This window comes from Aotus nancymaae, unplaced genomic scaffold, assembly GCF_030222135.1.
Source record: "Aotus nancymaae isolate 86718 unplaced genomic scaffold, 86718_ANA_hifiasm-v0.15.2.pri h1tg000004l, whole genome shotgun sequence".
NCBI classification, from domain to species: Eukaryota; Metazoa; Chordata; class Mammalia; order Primates; family Aotidae; genus Aotus; species Aotus nancymaae.
In genome coordinates this window covers 24,991,155-25,002,207 of record NW_026988415.1, presented here as the reverse complement: position 1 = coordinate 25,002,207, position 11,053 = coordinate 24,991,155, and the positions used below count along the sequence as shown (strand labels likewise).

The 11,053-nt window shown below is 43.9% G+C and overlaps 1 protein-coding gene across 2 annotated transcripts in view; it reads left to right on the top strand.

The window, feature by feature from the left end:
* The first annotated feature begins 2,103 nt into the window (after positions 1-2,103).
* The window catches only part of XIAP (X-linked inhibitor of apoptosis), a 52,935-nt gene continuing 43,985 nt past the window's right edge, over positions 2,104-11,053 (top strand). The window contains exons 1-2 of one of the 2 annotated variants that reach the window (XM_012475407.2): positions 2,104-2,208; positions 2,470-2,595. The gene's annotated coding sequence lies outside the window, so the exon portion shown is untranslated. The remainder of the gene's footprint in view (positions 2,209-2,469; positions 2,596-11,053) is intronic. The other variant, XM_012475416.2, reaches the window with a different exon arrangement.

Genomic DNA, 11,053 nt, shown 5'->3' with positions numbered 1-11,053 from the left:
AAGCACCGTGCTCCATACTAGAGGCACAAATTTAAGTGCCAAGTATAATGAAAAAGTTATGAGATGGTTGCACAACAATGTGAGTGTACTTATTACCACTGAAAAATGGTCAAAACGGTAAATTTTATTTATTTATTTTTATTTATTTTTTTTAGGTGGAATCTCACTCTGTCTTCCAGGCTGGAGTACGGTGGCACGATCTCGGCTCACTGCAGCCTCTGCCTCCCCAGTTCCAGCGATTCTTCAGCCTCAGCCTCCCAAGTAGCTGGGATTACAGGCACGTGCCACCACACCCGGCTAATTTTTGTATTTTTAGCAGAGACTGTTTCACCATGTTGGTCAGGCTGGTCTCGAACTTCTGACCTCAGGTTATTCACCCACCTCGGCCTCCCAAAGTGCTAGGATTACAGGCGTGAGCCATCGCGCCCAGTAGAAACAGAAAATTTTAGGTTATGTACGTTTTACCACAAGAAAAAAATCAGTGCTTAAAAAAAAGCAAAAACAAAAATTCGAGAAGTGCCACTAGAGTTCAGAGCATGAAGAGATTAACTTCAGCTAAGAAAATCAGAGAAGGCTTTGTGTACAGGCAGTCTTTTTTTTTTTTTTTTTTTTTTTGAGATGGAGTTTCGCTCTTGTTACCCAGGCTGGAGTGCAATGGCACGATCCCGGCTCACCGCAACCTCCGCCTCCTGGGTTCAGGCAATTCTCCTGCCTCAGCCTCCCGAGTAGCTGGGATTACAGGCACGCGCCACCATGCCCAGTTAATTTTTTGTATTTTTAGTAGAGACGGGGTTTCACCATGTTGACCAGGATGGTCTCGATCTCTTGACCTCGTGATCCACCCGCCTCGGCCTCCCAAAGTGCTGGGATTACAGGCGTGAGCCACCGCGCCCGGCTCTTTTTTTTTTTTTTGAGACGGAGTCTCGATCTGTCGCCCAGGCTGGAGTGCAGTGGTGCGATCTCGGCTCACTGCAACCTCCGCCTCCAGGGTTCAGGGGATTCTCCTGCCTCTTGAGTAGCTGGGACTACAGGCGTGCCCCACCACGCCAGGCTAATTTTTGTATTTTTAGTAGAGACGGGGGTTTCACCATGTTGGTCAGACTGGTCTCGAACCCCGTCTGGGATTACAGGCGTGAGCCACCACGCCCAGCTACCGGCAGTCTTTTCTCGCAGGCAGAGGGAGTAGTTTAAGCAAATTAGCCTAAGGCAGGAAAACTGAGAATGGGCGGGGCACAAGGAGTAGTTCTGATTTGCTAGAAGATAGGGTAGCGTGCCCAAGGGGAGAATAAACAGGAAACTAAGGAGTTTTAAGAAAATTATTTCCTCTCCTCCCTCCAAGTTCCCCAGTTGTGAAGGGAGGATCACAAGTATCTTGCATCACTTGATTTCATTTGAAATGAAATATTCAGAATCCATCATCTCACTATATTACCCTTTAAGATTCCATGTTCCTGAAACAAAAATTCCTATGTTGATCTGACAATCTTACAACGCATTTGAAATAAATCCAGGGTAGGACTAGCATTTTATGTTCACAGACTTCCTTTGTTTCCTGTCCATCTGCTTTCTTTTTCCTCTATTAATTTTCCATTCACCTCCCAATCTTAACCCCCCGCCATTCTCCCAGGGTCTCCCTTTCTTGTCATCCCCTTCATCCTTCCCTTCTTGGAAACAGATCCGATTCTAATCTCAGTTACTTTGTTTATTAGCCGCCAGATATTGGGATAGTTATCCCCTCTGGGCCTCAGTTTCTTTTGTAAAATTAAACCCCCCAAAACAGTGTTTATTTTACAGGGTTGTCAACATTACAACAAAGAACAGGTTACATGCCTAACACAGTACCTGGTCTATAGTAAGAACTCAACATTTTTGCCCCTTCTCCCTCCTCTTTTCCGTCCTTTTACCTGTCTTCCCCTATTCCTCAACCCCAGAGCCCAACAGGTAAAAACCGTGGGAAAAACCGTCCTTGAGGCTAAAAGAAGAAACGCTGGAGCTAGGGGCGGAGACTACGAGGTGCTCACTGCGCATGTGCGCCCGGTAGGTCAGCTTCTGGGTTCCAGCTGGGACGTGGTGGGGGGTGGGGGCGCGGGTGGGGGTTACGAGGGCCTCATTTTTCTTTACTGCCCCCTTCCGGTTTGGGGAGGTGGCGGGACCTTGGCGGAGCCCGGAGCGGGTGCGGCACTCATCTAGGGACGCCCGGCCCAAAAGGTAAGTTGGAAAATGGCGGAGGGGGGGAAGAAGGAGGGGCTTTGCAGGGCAGGAGGCTGACCTCCCGGCCGGGGGTGGGAAGGACACTGCCGGGGCCCAGTGGCGCTGCCCGGGCCGGGAGACTGACGGACCGCGCCCGGTATCTTTGAGGCCCTGATTTGGACGCACTTCGGGTTTCGCGACTCTGGGTTTCTCCAGGGGATGGGCCGGCCAGTGGAGGCGCGTAAGGGAGACGAAGGGACTTCCGTTTCCTTCACCTAGGCTGGGGCCAGGCCGCAGAGCGGAGTTGGCTTTTCCAGATTGGGGCTTGGGCCGCGCCCCCTCCGGGACCCTCCCCTTGGACTGAGCCGATCGCCGCGGGCAGTTGGGGCCGGCTGTCCTGGCGCGGTGGGTACAGCTGTGTAGGCTTTCCCCTCCCCCGCTTTCCCTCCTACCCCTCTCCTTCCCTCCCCTCTCTTTTCCCCTCCACTCCCCTCGGGCGGGCACTGCTGGGGAGGGTGGGAAGGCCGCGCCTGCCCGGCAGGGGTGGCCCGGCCTGGGCTGCTTGCCCGGCTTCCCCGGACTGTCGACGGAAGGCGTGGGTGGGTGGGTGACCTCAGGCCTGCGGACTGCCTTCCTAAACCATGTGACACCTAAGGTAAATTGAGGCAGAGAACTTTTTAAATATGATTAAAGGGATTTCCTCCCAATGTGATACCTGTGGCTTGTGTGGAGCAGGGTGGAGTGTGTCTGGAGGGGGCGTTAAGAAACCGAAAGAATAAGGGCCAAAGAGCTTCCAGAAGAGGAAATAAGCTAGTGATTCTTTCCAATCTGCTTTCCCAGTCACCTTTCCAGCATGTTCTGTAAAACAAAGTGTCAGTTTGACTTCGTTTCATCATTTTAACTCCATTAACACTTAAATTGTTTTCTTTTCGGGGAGGGAAGTGTTTCTTTTCAAATTAAGCAGTAACCCTCTCCACCTCCAAAAAAGGAAAAATGTCAATCAAAGCTTTGTTAAAAAAAAAAACCTTTCAGGTTTTAATAATCTACTACTTTGCTTTCAAATATAATTATGTCGATAGTTCTGTCACAACTATACTTTGATAGTTTGATGACTCACAGAAATTTACTCTTGGAAGACTGGAGGTTGCAGTAGTGTTTCTTTCTTGTTACCTTTTTTTCCCCATAATATTTATTACAGCCAGCGCAAGAGAACAATGTTACAGACGGCCATCTTAGAATTAAAACATTTTAGAGTTGGAAGGGATCTTAGTCAAACCCCTGTCCTTTTACAAAAGCAGAAACAACTGCTTAGGAAGATTTCATGGCTTGCTTAGGGCTATCCAACTAGTTAGATTAGAACCCATGTTATCTGGCTTCTTGCCCACCACTCTTTCTGCGCAATTGCTCCATATCGCCTCTAGGCATGAAAATTAAATGTATTCAATTCAACACATTTCTGAAGAGTATAATACTTTGTACCAGTGACTGTGTCACCACTTTTCTATGTATTTCAATGTATTTAACATGCGTATGGAGTACTTGAGATTTCTCCCCACCCCAACATTCAAGAAGTGGCAACTGTCTAGATTTATACACACACCTTCACAGGTACATATGTATACTTGCATTTGCTCAGATAGTTTCTTGAAGGATACACAATAAAAAGGTTAACAGTAGTTATGGAGAAGAAGAGAGGTAGAAGACTTTTTACTTTGCAGTAGTTCACGTGACCTAATGTACTGTTTGAGTTTGTTATAAACTAGTATTGATTTATTTATTTATTTTTTTTGAGACGGAGTCTCATTCTGTCTCCCAGGCTGGAGTGCAGTAGCGTGATCTTAGCTCACTTCAACCTCCACCTCCCGGGTTTAAGCAGTTCTCTGCCTCAGCCTCCTGAGTAGTTGGGCTTAGAGGCACATGCCACCACGCCTGGCTAATTTTTGTGTTTTTAGTAGAGACGGGGTTTCACCATTTGTCCAGGCTGGTCTTGAACTCCTGACCTCGTGATCCATCTGCCTTGGCCTCCCAAAGTGCTGGGATTACAGGTGTGAGCCACCGAACCTGGCCTCTAGTATTGTTTTATAATTGAAAAGAAGTTTTAAAGTTCACACCCCCCACACAAATATATATATATATATATATATATATCTACATAAGCAAGTATATACCAATGGTATGTGCACATTTATATACATATATGTATTTATACATAGCAGTGGTTTATACTGTAAAATCCAGTATGATTCCGGCCAACTCAGCTGACAAAGCAGGCCTCATTATTGGATACTTAAGTTTGTTTTTCTTGTATTGCTCTCTCCTAATGTAGATGGTAAAAATAATATGTTACTAGTTGTATATTTTTAGAAATTGTCCTAAGCTTCAGTATCAAATAATGTAGCAAACTTTAACACATTCAGAATATCAAATTTGAGTACTTGCTTAGGTAGCACACATACTAAAATTGTAACAATTCAAAGAAGATTAGCATGCTCCCCCCCTTTTTTTTTTTTTTAAATTGAGATCGAGTCTCACTCTGTCATCCAGGCTCGAGTGCAGTGGCACGATTTTGGCTCACTGCAACCTCCCTCTCTTGGGTTCAAGCGATTCCCCTGCCTCAGCCTCTTGAGTAGCTGGGACTACAGGCGTAGGCCAGCACGCCTGGCTAATTTTTTGTATTTTAGTAGAGACGTATTTGTATTTAGTTTCATTGTGTTGGTCGGGATGGTCTCGATTTCCTTTCCTCTTGATCCACTCACCTCGGCCTCCCAAAGTGCTAGGATTATAGGTGTGAGACACCGTGCCCACCCCCGACTTTTTTTTTTTTAAATAGAGTTTTGCTCTTGTTGCCCAGGCTGGAGTACAACGGCACAATCTTGGCTCACTGCGATCTCCGTATCCTGGGTTCTATCGATTCTCCTGTCTCAACCTCCTGAGTAGCTGGGATTGCAGATGCATGCCACCATGCCTGGCTAATTTTTGTATTTTTTTAGTAGAGACAGGGTTTCATCATATTTGTTAGGCTGGTCTCGAACTCCTAACTTCAGGTGATCCACCCACCTCAGCCTCCCAAAGTGCTGGGATTACAGGAGTGAGTTACCACACCCAGCCAATTTTTGCATTTTTAGTAGAGACTGGGTTTCACCACGTTGGCCAGATTGATCTCGAACTCTTGACCTTAGGTGATCCACCTGCCTCAGCCTCCCAAAAGGCTGGGATTACAGACATGAGCCACCTCGCCCAGCTGGTCCCCCTTTTATTTTATTTTATTTTCTGAGATGGAGTTTTGCTCTTGTTGCTTAGGCTGGAGTGCAGTGGTTCGATCTGGGCTCATTGTAACCTCCACCTCCTGGGCTCAAGTGATTCTCCTGCCTCAGCCTCCTGAGTAGCTGGGATTACAGGCACCCGCCACCACACCTGACTAATTCAGTCCCCTTCCCCCCCCTTTTTTTTAATAAACAACAATAACAGCACAAATTTGACACTGGCCAGACACGGTGGCTCACGCCTGTAATCCCAGCACTTTGAGAGGCTGAGGTGGGCGGATCACAAGGTCAAGAGATAGAGACCATCCTGGCCAACACGGTGAAACCCCATCTCTACTGAAAATACAAAAATTAGCTGGGCGTGATGGTGCGCGCCTGTAATCCCAACTACTTGGAAGGAGAATCACTTGAACCCGGAAGGCAGAAGTTGCAGTGAGCTGAGATTGAGCACTGCACTCCAGCCTGGCCACAGAGCAAGACTATATCTCAAAAAAATAAATAATTATTATGTATAGAAAAAAGGAATCAGAAAAATAAAATAAAAAATAAAAAGACTAAAACAGTTTGCAGTGATTAGGAGTTTAGCTGTCTAGTTTTCATAAATAGACTCAAGAAAAATGAATTGCCCACTGTTCTATATCAGATTATTAGCAAAGCCTGGACTAGAGTCTAAGTACTAGTCTAGTGGCCCTTGTACTATACCTGTAATTTTATTGCTTTCTAGTGCATTTGATGATTCCAACTAGGCTAACAAAGTGATAATGTCTAAAGGTTAGCCAAGACCATTTCAATGGGTAAGAATTACTATTTGTTTCTTTGGTTTTTATTTTATTTTGTCTTCCTTTTTTTTTTATTTTCAGGAAGTAAGCAGTTTCTCAAAATTATTATAATTAATGGATCAACTAATTTGTATAGTGCTTAAAATGTTTTAGTAACATAAATTTTACTAAATTCACTAATTTAGTAAATAAATGTTCCCCTTTTATTTCATTGTAAACATTAGTTTATTTAGTAAATCCTCTGTTTATATTGTAAATGCTTAGAGATACCAAATGTAAAATAATGATATTTCACTGTTTTTGTTTCGTCTAATATTTAAGTCTGGCAGCTAGTATTAGCAGAGGGCAAAACCTATAGTTTATGAAATAAACATTCATTGAGCATCTAATATGTTCCAGGCATTGTAGTTTGTGGTAGGATTCCAAAGATAAATATGGCAAAACAGATGCCTTTCTTCTTTTTTTTTTTTTGCTTTGTTTTTTTGTTTTTATTTTGCTTTTTGTGCCTTTTTTTTGTTTATTTTCCTATCGTTCTTTTGAGGCTGGGAGATTATCATGAGCTGTCAATTCTCAAGCTTTATCTGTGAGGTAGTCTGGTAATAGTATTATGAAATGTAACCTGTTAGCACTATTAAAGGTCATTGTGTGAGTAGATATGAGGAGACAGAAACAGTAGTGATCAGATAAAAAATACTTTTGAATTTAACAAATATTATTTCTGTATCTTAGAGGTCACGTGGTATGATGTTTGTAAAGAGTCCGGGATTGGGTACCACAGTACCTAGATTATATTAACTTTGTTTCCAATTAGCCGAGGGATTGTGCATCTCAGTGCCCATATTTCTTTGCATTTTCACATTTTTGATATGTTATTTGATGTGTTGAATTCAAAATATAAAAAGGGTATTTTGAATATTTTATTTTGTTTATTTATATTTGAGACATTGTCTCACTCTGTCACCCAGGCTGGAGTTCAGAGGCATGATCCCAGTTCACTGCAACCTCCACCTCCTGGGTTCAAGCGATTCTGGTGACTCAGCCTCCCGAGTAGCTGGAATTACAGGTGTATGCTACCATGCCTGGCTTTTTTTTTTTTTTGTATTTTGTGTCTGTGTGTGTGTGTGTGTGTGTGTGTGTGTGTGTGTGTTCCAAGACGGACTCTTGCTCCGTTGCCAGAGATGGAGTGCAGTGGTGCAATCGGCTTACTGCAACCTCTGCCTCCCAAATTCAAGCAATCCTGCCTCAGCCTCCCGAATAGCTGGGATTACAGGCTTGAGCCACCACACCCAGGCCATGACGCCCAGCTAATTTTTGTACTTTTGGTAGAGATGGGGTTTCACCATGTTGACCAGGCTGGTCTCGAACTCCTGACCTGGTGATCTGCCCGCCTTGGCCTCCCAAAGTGCTGGGATTACAGGTGTGAGCCACCACACCCAGCCTGAGTCTTTCTTTTCTTTTCTTTTTTTTAAATTATTTTTTTGAATAGTCAAGTGCAGTAGTGAGAAGGGGGGAAAGAGTAGAATAAGGAGTTCGATCTATAACTGACTGTGAACAATCAATTGAGATAACTCACTACCTTCAGACCAGCCTTCTTTTTTTTTTTTTTTTTTTTTTTTTTAATGAGACAGAGTTTCTCACTCTTGTTGCCCAGGCTGGAGTGCAATGGCAGGATCTCAGCTCACCCCAACCTCTGGCTCCCAGGTTCAAGTGATTCTCCTGCCTCAGCCTCCCGAGTAGCTGGGATTACAGGCATGTGCCACCACACTCAGCTAATTTTGTATTTTTAGTAGAGACATGGTTTCTCCATGTTGGTAAATCTGGTCTCAAACTCCCAACCTCAGGTGATCCGCCCACCTCGACCTCCCAAAGTGCTGAAAGATGGTCCTGAAGTCTATCAAAATACAGTTTTTATTTATACATTATATTATTTTATATTGCACTTTCTTCATCTGTAAACTAACAGGGCCAGGCATGATGGCTCATACCTCAATCCCAACACTTTGAGAGGCTGAGGTAGGAGGATTGTTTGATCACAGGAGGTCAGGACCAGCCTGGACAACATAGCCAGACCCCATCTCTACCAAAAATAAAAAATTAGCTGGGTGTGATGGAACGCGCCTGTGAAGATCGCTAGAGCTCGGGAGTTCAAGGCGGCAGTGAGCTGTGATGGTGCCACTGCATTCTAGCCTGAGTGACAGCGAGGCCATGTCTCAAACAAACAAACAAAAAACTCATGGAGGTTGGGCTAAAGGCTAGTTGATTCCAATGATTCAAAACCCATTATAATAGTTTTTAAGCCTGATCATCTGAGATTTTGTCAAGGAAAATAATTCCATATTAACCAATCCTAGGCCAGGCATGGTGGCTTATGTCTTTAATCCCAGCACTTTGGGAGGCTTGAGACAGGCAGATCCCTTGAGCCCAGGAGTTCAAGACCAGCCTGGACAACATGGTGGAACACCATCTCTACTGAAAATAGAAAAATTAACTTATCATGGTTGTGCATGTGCCTGTAATCCTAGCCACTCTGGAGGCTGAGGTGGGAAGATCACTTGAACCCAGGAGGTGGAGGTTACAGTGAGCCAAGATCCAGCTTGGGCGACAGAGCAATATCCTGTCTCAAAAAACAAAAAAAGGAATTTGAGGCCAAATTTGTGGATTATATATTTGATCTGCTCTGTGTATGGTTAATAGTAGGCTATCCTTTAGGTGATTAAAAACATACTTATGGGCCGGGCGCGGTGGCTCACGCCTGTAATCCTAGCACTTTGGGAGGCCGAGGCGGGTGGATCACGAGGTCAAGAGATCGAGACCATCCTGGTCAACATGGTGAAACCCCGTCTCTACTAAAAATACAAAAAATTAGCTGGGCATGGTGGCGCGTGCCTGTAATCCCAGCTACTCGGGTGGCTGAGGCAGGAGAATTGCCTGAACCCAGGAGGCGGAGGTTGCGGTGAGCCGAGATCGTGCCATTGCACTCCAGCCTGGGTAACAAGAGCGAAACTCCGTCTCAAAAAAAAAAAAAAACATACTTATGTCCATTTTGCAGGACTTGGCATGGGCTTTTATTATTTTAAATTATGATGCATTTGTAGCTCTGCTGTTTGATACATTTTGGGATTTGATTTTGGTATGATTTGGTACCCAGTCTTTGTTATAGATACATATGATTCACCTTGTTATGATATAGTTGTATGTATTTTCAAGGTTATGGGTCATAGTGAAAAGTCAGGTTTACTTGTACAGATGGAGAATAACTTGATCTCAGATGGTCAGAGGTTGAACTAAGTGGATTAAAGCTGATTTCTTAAACTGAGCAAGGCTGATGCCACTATGCATTCCCTGGTACTTATAAATACTTATATTGTGGTTTGAAATTTTATTCTTATTTCTGTAATCATTTTATTTACCTTAAACACAGACATCTGGCTGGGCACAGTGGCTCACGCCTGAAATCCCAACGCTTTAGAAGGCTGAGGCAGGCAGATCACTTTAGGTCAGGAGTTCAAGACTAGCTCGACCAACAGGGCGAAACGCCATCTCTACTTAAAAAAAAAAAAAAAAATGCCAGATCACGCCTCTGCAATCCCAGCTACTTGGGAGGCTAAGTCAGGAGAATCACTTGAGCCCGGGAGGCGGAGGGTACAGTGAGCCGAGATTGCACCATTGCACTCCAGCCTGGGCGACAGAGACTCTTGTCTCAAAAATAAAGAAAAAAAAAAAAAACACACAGACATCTCAGCATATATTACCATGTAACTTACCTTTCTGTGGTTCCATCTAATTTTTTTTTTTTTTTTTTTAGTATTTTTTTTTTCCTAAGACGGGGTTTCACCATGTTGGTTAGGCTGGTCTTGAACTCCCGACCTCAGGTGATCCGCCTGCCTTGGCCTCCATAGTGCTTGGATTACAGGCGTGAGCCACGACGCCCAGACGTAATTTTTTAGGCCTCAAAAGGGAAGGAAGCCTAACATTTTCTGCTACCTCATTGGACTATCCCTTCTGCCAGTAATTCTTATAGTAATTTCCTTAGAGCTATATTGGTTATAATCACTGGGTTTGATTTTTGAGTGTCACTTACTGGCTGCATGCCCTTTGATGAGTAACAGAACCACTGTTTCCTCTTTTTTTGTCTTTTTTTTTCCCTCCCCCACCACTGTTTCCTCATATTTCTGATGAGGCATATGATATGTTATGTAGGTTAAATTAGATACCATATATGAAAACATTCTAAATTGTAAAGTACATTATATATGTTAGTTATTATCAAAGGTAACATCGTGAAAGAGAGAAGATAGGCTATAGAATCACACACTCATGCTTAAATTTTGACCTTACATTAAAACGAATAGGATTGAATTGTTGTTTTTTTTTTGAGACAGTCTCATTCTTGCCCAGGCTGGAGTGCAGTGGCGCGATCTTGGCTCACTGCAACCTCTGCCTCCCAGGTTCGAGTGATTCTCCTGCCTCAGCCTCCCAAGTAGCTGGGACTACAGGCGTGTGCCACCATGCCCGGCTAATTTTTTTGTATTTTTAGTAGAGACAGGGTTTCACCATGTTGGTGAGGCTGATCTCGAACTCCTGACCTCAGATTATCTGCCCATTTCAGCCTCCCAAAGTGCTGGGATTACAGGCCTGAGCTGCTGCATCTGGCCAAGATTGAAAATTTTTAGTTTCTATTCAGCAAGTTTAATAGAGAAAATCCTTACTTGTTGCTAAAATGATGAGATGAAGGAAAATGAAAATTAGTTTATAGATAGCATTTGGTTACATGTGGACACTCATGAAATATATGGTATCATTTAAATTTGATTTGTAGTT